Genomic DNA, 9,923 nt, shown 5'->3' on the forward strand with positions numbered 1-9,923 from the left:
GTTTGGTTTTTTTTTTTTTAATAAATTAAGCTAGGAAAAGGAAGTGGATGAAGGGGAGGAACTCAGCTTCATCTTCATCCTTCTCCAATGTCACTCCTCACACCACCTGAAAATGTTGTCAAAGACTTCAGGCCCATAGAGGGAAGGAAAAGGTCATGGTATCACTTGACTAAAAGAAAAAAATAAAACACCACCCTGAGAAAACACTTTCTAAAGCAATCTTTATGTATGTAAGACTCATAAAGGAAAGGACACACTATGTCTAAATTTTGCTTTGCAAGTCACATGGAGATGATGAGCACAAGAGATGAGGCTGGAATATCATGTGGTGGGACTGATCTATTTAGTCTTGCCCCATTTTTGAGTGACCTCTGTGCAGCTGAATTCTTACAGTATGTAAGAGCACCTGTCAACTACTGGTTTGGGGTTTTTTGTGGAATAAAATATACAGTTAATTAGCATACATTAGAATAACTTTTAGCCCTCACTTTTATTATATTAAAGAACATTTTCATTACAATTCATAAGTCCTCAAGTTTAAAAGATCAAGCTTGACATAAATAAATCTGAAGTGACAGAGACAGAGACCTCTGATCAAATGAGGGAATGCTAAGCTTTTCAGCTAACATGAAAGACTAATTACTGAAGCGAGACTTAATAATTGATGCCTTCATTCAGTATAGCTCTGAGATTTAGGTCCAATAAAGAATTTATGTACCTAAAAATAGTAAATACAGAACCTAATTTTCCATCATTTGGTCCCCAGATAGGGACCCAGAACCCTGTGCATATAATTGAGGCCCTAGAGCAACAAAGCAGTCAAGAAAATGTCTCAGCTCATCAGATGGGGGCTAAGCTTGGTGCCCTCAGCCTGCCCACAATCAGCCAGGCTAAACGTGACTGGGTTGATGATGTGTGGGCATGTGGCAGTGAGGGGTGGCTGAGCAGCAACTCAGCTGTCCTGCCTTGGATAAGAAACATCAGGGCTTGCTAAATTGCCATCTTCTTTAGCTCCCCTTTTAATCCTCATGTCTAGAGATGGTTTAAACAATAGAGATGCCAAAAAAGCAGAAGGAAGCCTTATATTCAAGATGTGTCTGAGGATGCTGGGACATGCTTCTTCACAGTCCTTGAACTAGGATGTTACTGAGGTTTTTGCCCCCTCAAAGCACTTGGCAGGACTTTTTACTGTGCAGCCAAAGAAGGCTGAAGTGGGTTTTGCTACTGTCTCTTTTTACACAATAGCTCTTACCCTGGAGCTCTCTGGGAGACTGAACTTCATTAGCTGGAGTGGATGATTTACTTCTCCTGCTTGAAACTGAAGTGGAAGATGGCAGAGGATGGAGCTGAGAGTTTGGAGCACCTGCAGCTCAGGTGCAAGGTAGTGAGTCCCTCACAGCTGAGCCCCATTGCTGACTCACTGCCTGTGTGATGTGAAGTGATGCAGAGTTAACCAGCTCCTGGGACAGAGATTGGCAGAGTCTCCAGCCAGGGAGACATCCCTGGGTACCAGCCTAAAGAGTCAGGCTGCATCTGGAAAACGGCCTAATCCCAAAAATACAGGGTTCTCCTGGATGGAAAGGATTGACCCAAGACTTCTGGTAAAATATGGTGGAATTGGGACCTGCAGCAAGACAGCCTCTGCTCTGGCAGCTGTGGTGGGGGAGGTGACACCAGCTGGTGCAGGTGTTGACGGTGCTGGAACTGATTGTGGTGGCAGAGGTGATATCCAGGGATGAGGGTGGCTCTGGTGGTAAGGTCTCTTGGTCACTGGGCTCCATGGAGAGCCTGAGCCTGCACAGAGAAGTGTGAGGATTTGAAATGCCCTTGGATCACCACTGGTGCATCCCAACAAAGTGTGGTGAGTGAGCTAAAATTAGGGGGAGGGTTGTGTGTGGTCACTTGCTCCTGTTTTGAGAGGGGACTGACTTCAGGCTGTGTTGGAGAAAGGGGAAGAAATCTGTCTTGAGTATTGGTGTTTTGCATTGGTTTTCCTGTTTGGTTTTTTTGCTTGCTTGCTTGCTTTTATTTTAAATAGATGGATGAGGGTTTGCTGCTGTTTTGCTTCCCACTAAGACTGCCTATGACTGGAGGGACTGTAGGTTTATGTGGCTGCCAAGTAGAGGGGCCTCTGCAGAGGTGAGCTGTATCCAGGCAGGGAATCAAGGGACAGGTGGTGTGGAGCTACACTGCTCCACAATTCAAGAAACTAATATTTTCTAACACACCATGTTGCTGCTTTTCTCCCAACCTAGAAGTGAGAATTTTGTTAAGTCTGATGTTGCTTTGTACTTGAGCCAAGTTAGTGATGCCTGCTGCAGAAAATATTATGACTGGTGGTGACAAGTTAATATTCTTCCTACAATTATGGCATTCCTGGAGAGCTATAGGAAATGTCCCAAAGATATTAAGTAAACTAGATGGTAGGGAATCCAGCAGCAACCCTGCTGCAGAGAGAGAAATTGAGCAGAAGCAGCACATTAATCAAATGCTTAGGGGAAAAGAAAATGTGCTGTGCAAAATCAGATGAGTTGCCTGTTACAGTTCTTCATGGTTTTTATGTTGATAGCTTGCTGAAAAAAATGCTTTTTCAAGTTTATTGCTGAAGGTTACTTAATGAATGTGGGGTTTTGCCAGATATAATTATCATAAAAAAGTAATTATCAGTGTGTGCTACTGCTTCTCAGAAGAGGAGTCAAGCAAGTCCACATTTTAGTCCATTTTCCTAGAGGAAGAAGTCCGGTGCGAGTTGGCTTTTCTATAAGTTACCTCTATGGCCCTTTGTTTTATATTCTCTTTTGTCTTTGGTCCAAATTCATCAATCTGATGCAGTGTGAAGAATGATACCTAAAAATACATCATTATTCCCAGTCTTATTTTTGTGTCTCTGTTTGCATATTTTGGGTTTTCAGGGGAGATTTTTTTTTTATGGTTTTGTGTGTGTGTTTGTTTTCTAAAGAAATAAAAACTGTAGGGCTGTCAGGTGAATTTATCAAACTAGGAAAAGCTAAATGTGGTTCTGAAAAAAGTGACACTAGGTTTGGGTATACAGAAACAATACTGAGATAATTCAGGGAAAATCACTACAAACAACTGAAATGTTAGATGGCTTTGTTGCTCTGGCTCTCAAATAAACCCACACTGCAAGCCTCCCTTTTTGGGCTGCGGTGGGCTGGCTCTGGCTGGGTGCCCAGTGCCTACCAAATTCACTCCATTGTGCTCCTCCTGAGCTGGAGAGAAAGAATGTTGAAAGCCTTGTGGGTCAAGATAAGGAAGGGCAGGGAGGGATCAGTCTGCAATTACTGTCCTAGACAAAACAGACTCAAGGGAAAATTAATGTGACTTACTGCCAATCAAATTGGAGCAGGATAATGAGAAATAAAAGATAAGTCTTAAAACACTTTCATCCCATGCCTCCCTTCTTACTGGCCTCAACCTTACTCCTGATTTTCTCTACCTTCTCCCCAGCAGGGTCTCTGGGGAATGGGGGTTGTGATCAGTTCATCACCAGTCTCTGTTGCACTTTCCTCCTCAGTGGGAGTACTGAGTGCTCCTCCCACCCTTCCCCTGCTCCACAAACTTCTCCAGCACGTGTCATTCCCACAGGGTACAGTTCTCTGTGAACTGCTCCAGTGTGGATCCCTTCCACAGGGTCCAGTCCTTCAGGAACAGGCTGTGCCTCTGTGGGTGTGCCACAGAGTCATAAGTCCTGCCAGAAAAACTGCTTTAAAACAGGCTTCCTACTGGGTTACAGCCTTCTTTCAGGCATCCACCTGCTCCAGAGTGGGACTTCTGCATGGGCAGGGTAGAGATCTCCTCCTCCATGGCCCTTCATGGGCTCAGGGCCACAGCTGCCTCACTGTGGTCTTCATCACCAGAATCTCTGCTCTGGTGCCTGGAGCACCTCCTCCCCTTCCTTCCCTGACCTCAGCGTTGGCAGGTCTGTTCCTCTCATGTATTCTCACTCCTCTCTCCAGCTGCAGTTGGTGTTGCACAGGTTTTTTCCCCTCCCTTCCTAAACACATAATCCCCAAGGTGCCACTGCCATTCCTGATGGGCTCGGCCTTGGCCAGTGGTGTGTCCATCTTGGAGCTGGTTGGCTGTATGGAGTACAAGGCAAACTCTCAGAAACTTCTCACAGTAGCCACTCTGTTACCAAAACCCAGCCTTGAAAACCCAGTACCTGGTCGTAATAAACAAATATTTAGATTTAGTTTTGAAACTTCCCCCCCAAACGACTGTTGTTTATCACTTTGTCCTTCTGTGTTGGTCTAATCCCCTGGTTCTGTCCCACATCCCTCTGGGAAAGGCTGTGTTCCCTCCTCACTCAGAGCACTCCAGCTCTCACTTTCATGTTTGCATGAAGGTTCCAGTCCTGGCTTTGAATCGACTGTTTGTTGACACTGATGCCAAGCTATGGCAATAGGACACAGCCATGTGCAGGAGACCACTGTGTCTGGAATCAAGGGCTTTTGGATGGCCACACGGCAATGTCAGCTGAGATACTGTGGGCAAATAGAGTTAGAAATGTTTTGTTTGCTTTTCCTGCAGAGAAATGGATTAAAAAGCAAACATTGCTAGGTTCTGGTTTGCATCTGCCAGACGCGTGTGCTTGATTATAATATCTTCCTTTTTGCATTCGGCGGGAATAGACACTTCCTCCTCCCTTTATTCTATCCTGCCTCAGCCTGCTTCCACTCTGGTGCTCTCTTTGTACTGACTACACTGTAGTTTGGGGTTGCTTTGGGAGCTGCAAGTGCTGTCCCCTGGCCCCAGGCAGATCTCTCCCTGAGAGCCTCCCTTTGTGCATGTGTATGACTGAGCTTATCCACCTTCATCCCTGGCACGAGCAGAGGGAGCCAGGAGTTGTGGGATTGCCCTTGGAGAGTCTGGGAATTTGTTTTCTGTGTGTCACCCACTGGCAACTTCACATTTATGTCAACCTGCAAAATATTGCTAGGGTCACAACTCCCCAGTTGTCTGACCACGTTCTAATCTCTGCCTGTAGAGGTTTGTAAGAAATTTTGCATTTTTGCATGAATGAAATAAGAATTGAAGCATGTCTCTGAAAGTGCTGAAAGAGGCATCAGACCAAGGACTAAAAGAATGGCTTGTGCCCATAAAGAAGGATGCTGCTGCCAGGTTGTTGTTTCCAAAAGTAAAATTGAGAAATGAGGTTTTTATGTTGTGACTGTGCTGGCAAGACGACAGCACAGATGACTCCTTGGTGAAAGATCCTAACAACAGGAGGCATGTGGCTTTCTTTTCCATGGCAGCTAAACAATAAAACAAGGACTTCCCCACCCTCACTGCCTTGGTTTTTTTTTTTTTCTCCACCTCTGTTTCTTTTTTTCTTTTTTTTCCCCTTTTTTCTTCTTTTTTATTTTTTTCTTTTTTTATTTTAATTTTTATTCATTTCTATATCCCTCTTTCCCCTAAGCAGGAAAACCCTTGAACAGTAAATTTTGCTGGTTTTTGTGGCATGGTCCTTTCCTCTCATTCCAGAGAGGACCATTCCAGGGCAGATGTAAAATGCTTGACTGCAACACTGAGCCACTGTCAAATGCCAAAATCTCTTCTGCATTTCATCAAAAGCATCTTAAACTAGACTTCTCACCAGAAATATGCAAATATTTTTAAAATATTTATAAACTTAGCAGGTGTTTATGTGTTTCTCTGGTAAATTTTAGAAGATCTGAGGGTTTTTGTTATTGTTGATTTTGGCTAGTTGGTCTTAGTCTACAATACTCCTTCAGACAATTTTCTTGATCTTATATAATATATGTATTTATATTTCTTACTCCTCTGGTCTACTCCCAGCCAGCAACTAAGTACCATGCAGCCACTTGCTCACTCCTGTGCCCCTGCTTTGATGGGAAGGAGAATCAAGGGGAAAAAAGGTAAAACTAATGGGTTGAGGTTAGAAAAGCTTAATGATTGAAATAAACTAAAATATGGTAATAATAAGGAAAAGGAGAAAAAGAGAGTAATAAAATTCAAGAGAAAAAAGTGGGGCACAACCCAGTTGCTCACCACCCCCTGACTGATGCCTAGCCTGCCCCCAAACAATAATCAATGGCTCCCTCCAGTTTATATACTGGGACTGTCTCACAGATGAGTAGTTAGACTTTTCAAGAATTACCATCAAAATATTGGCAAAAAGCAGGTTCTAACAAGAATTTATGAATCCATGGCCAGGCTCACTCTATTACTTACTACATAGAGGAAGGACACATAAGAAAATTGAATTTCCATTGATTTGGAATGATTTAAACAAGGACCGGGGATGCAAGAAGGAAAGGGTGCAAAGAATATGGGTACAAAAAGATAAGGGTGCAAAAGGGTTTATCAGCACTTAATCATCACCAAATTTAGCATTTAAAAAAGCAATTCTATAGGATTTGCTACAGTTATAACCATGACTTCATTACAGATTCACAATAAAAGCACTCATACCATAATCAAATCCTAGGCAGAGAGGTGTGTATACATCTATATAAAGATAAAGGCTCCTATCCAAAACTCCCCTAGGGCTCAGAGAGTACTCACATCCAATCCCTTGGTGTTTCTCACCAGGCATGAGCTGCACTTGGAGCAGTCTCTGTGTGGCAGGGGTATCAGCCTCTGCCTTGTTGTCAGTGGTGGTCCTTTGAGTGCGGCAGAATTGAGGGCTCCCGGGCTCTGAGAGGTGCTCCAGGCAGGGAGAGGTGCTGGCACAGCCAGCTGCAATCCAGGAGAGCTCCAAGGGCCTCATTTGGGACTGCTGTTAATGAGATCTCGAGATGATTAGCTTCAGTCATCAGTAACTTTCCATCCTGCCATATCCCAAGTTGGGAACTACTGGAAGCAAGAGTCCTGTTTCACTTGGGCTGTGATTTGGGTGGGGAATGTCCCAAGGCTGTCATGGGATGACTGATTATCCTTTGTTCCCCACCTTGGTCCGGCAGCTGATGCTCCTGTTATGGTCAGGGCTGCTTCCTGCACTATCTGTATCCTGCAGGAGCTCCTTGCAATGGGCAGGGATGCCTTGCTGCCCAGCTGCTCTGGTAAAGGGGCACTTCAGTGCCCAAATGGTTCAGTCAAGGCCTGCCAGGGCTCCTGTAGTGCTGTAGGCATGGGGAGAAGGCTGCACCACCTCAGTGTGACACTCTATGGAATGGAATATCCCCTTGGCGAGTTTGGGCTGCTGGCAGAGCATGGGGAACTGAAAATGCCTTGATTTAGACTATTTCTACAAGTATTTTAGGAACTCTTTTTTAGCATTACTCAGCAGCAACTAAACCATCAGGGTCTTACCAGCATTATTCTCATCCTAAGTCTAAACACTGCACTGCACCAGCTACTAAGGAGAAAATTAACTATCCCAGCAGAAAGCAGGACACATATATTAGGTTTAATATGTAGTCAAACTACTGGCAAACAGAACTTCAAAATTAAATCAAGATTGTTTAGAATAGGCTATGCAGAGCTGCACTCTGTAAAGAAATTAAACTGTATGTTGGCTCTGTCCTTCTGTAGCAACGACCTGAGGAAACCCCCACTTTCAGCTTTCTGGTATCCATAGGGCTGCTTTGCCCCCAACCCTGTATCAGGTAGTTAAATATTTTTAGACTGTGTGGTCATATAGAGCTTAGTTTTGGAATTAAGTGAATTTAATTTCTGCATATTACTTGTACAGCCTGATTGGCAAATCCTTCAACAGGGTCAGGTTAAACAATAAAACCTGAATTTTTGAATTTGGTGGCTCTGGCAGTTAATGATTTTGGGATACCAAGCAACAGGCTCTAGCACTAAAACGTGCATTTTAAAAAAGATTGTAGTTTATTTTCAAATTGTGCTGTAATCTTGATGCTAATGAAGAAAAAGAGGGGTGGATTTTGAACACCTGCACACTTTTCCCTTGGTTTTTGATTATGTATAAGTGTTAGCATCTCAGGATAAAAATACAGCAGTGTTCAGGCCAGCTCTGAAGGATGTTAGCACATTTAAAGATATAATATTTGTTGAGAGAAGAGAATAAAAGAGGAAACACCACCAGCAAAATGGCCATATGGTCTCAATAACAGTACAGCTCCAAAAGGAGCTGCAGCTGTGTTAAGTGTATCTGCTTTGCACAGACTCTCACAGTAACTAGAATTCAGTGTAACTGAGCTACCTAAGAGGGTAATTGTACTCGGATCTTCAGCAGACAGCCTCCCTAAATGCAGCTTTATATAGTTCTATTTCTGCCAATAGCAAGGAGGGTATGAAAGACTGAAATACTGAAGCTTTTAGTAAACAACATCCTCTATGGTCTCTTCATTTTCTAAACTATATCCAACTAATTATTCATTTGTATAACCTGAAGCTTGGCAGAGTTTCATCCAAATCTCAGTGACACTCTTATGCTCTGGAATAATTTTCCTGTTGAACTCCCTACAAGTAATGATGAAAACTGAAAACCTACTCTGCTTGCTGCTGTCCTGGCATGCTGAGTCTGGTTTCCAATTTTTGTCTTTATTAGTTTAGGCAGAAAAGTTGGTAGGAATTAAATGTGAGATCAGTTTCATAATGCATTTCTGGGTATTCAAAAGTGCTGATAAAATCTATTATGAATTATGTGGGTCAAATGTCAATAGGTGCCAGACATCTTTCAGGTCTGTGAGCTTTACATCAGCTTTTGGAAATCTGCAATGCCTTTGAGAAATCTGCACCCTCATTTGGAGCTACTATTAGGTTAGCCAGTACCAGAAAAGGACTCTTGAAAAACAGCAATCTATTTTCTTGCAAGTCATACCTTTATTCACCCACTTTCCTCCATCTGAAATGACAAATGCTAGGATGGAACACTAACTAGAGAGATATCTGATCATTTCATCCTAGCATGATAGATTAGATGAAGTGAAACCCAAACTAAGGTTATAAACAGTCACTCCTATCTTTACCTGGTCTTAATTTTGTTGTTTCTGAATGATGTGAAAATATCTAGATACACTGTTTTTTGTTTGGTTTTTTTTTTGTGGTGCAGGCTCTTGGCTCTACGAAATCTGCCTGGCCTCTGGATATCATTTACAGCTGTCAGAGGAACTTTTGGAGCAAGATGAGAGAGCAAATCTGTTCATGGGACATCCACATCTGAAACAAGTGACTAGAGAGACAGTCAAACCTTATCATGTCCTTTAGTGCTCTTGGAGATGCTTTCTAAAACAATGAAACATTTCTGAATACAGAAGTACTGGAATACAGAACACTGATTACAGACATTTAACTGTTATACTACTTTTCTCAGTCTTTCTTACCTGAAGACTTCTTAAAAATTAAGGACTATGCAGGAAATTCTTTAGGTTTAGTATAGCTGATCCGAGGATATGAAACATTTCAAGCAAAAATTTCATACCTCTGAAATCACCACCAAAATTTCACTTAATGATGTGATTGACCATAAAACCTGTGTCTGACCTTCTTAGTCCCTTATTAGGAAGAGATCTTTGAGACAGGAAACACAAAGACATTGGGGTTTGTGTTCTGTGATCTACTGCTGTCTATAGTGCTTTGGAAATGGAGGATGCATTATGTTTATCATCATCATCATCATTTGGAATGTTATATTGGGCGCTCAAGATTCATTTGAGTGGGGAGAAGATGAAGTTGAAATCCATTGGAATTAATAAACAATGGGGATTTTTTTCAAAGTTGTTTGCTGTTTCAGTGTTTTCTGAGGGGTAGGACAACATAGGAAGCTTCCAGCACCTGTCTGTGCTATTCTTGCCCTCTGGATAAAATGAGGCTTTTCATCTCTCTGAGTATCAGTATTCTGTCAGGGTTGAAAATAAAGGTATTCTTCAAACTTGCTTTTTATTCTTTGAATCTTCAACTCCTTCCAGGAGGGGATGGTAATATTAGTGTGTAGGCACCTGTTTGATCTGAAAGGGAGCCTGGGTAGT

This window comes from Agelaius phoeniceus, chromosome 3, assembly GCF_051311805.1.
Source record: "Agelaius phoeniceus isolate bAgePho1 chromosome 3, bAgePho1.hap1, whole genome shotgun sequence".
NCBI lineage: Eukaryota > Metazoa > Chordata > Aves > Passeriformes > Icteridae > Agelaius > Agelaius phoeniceus.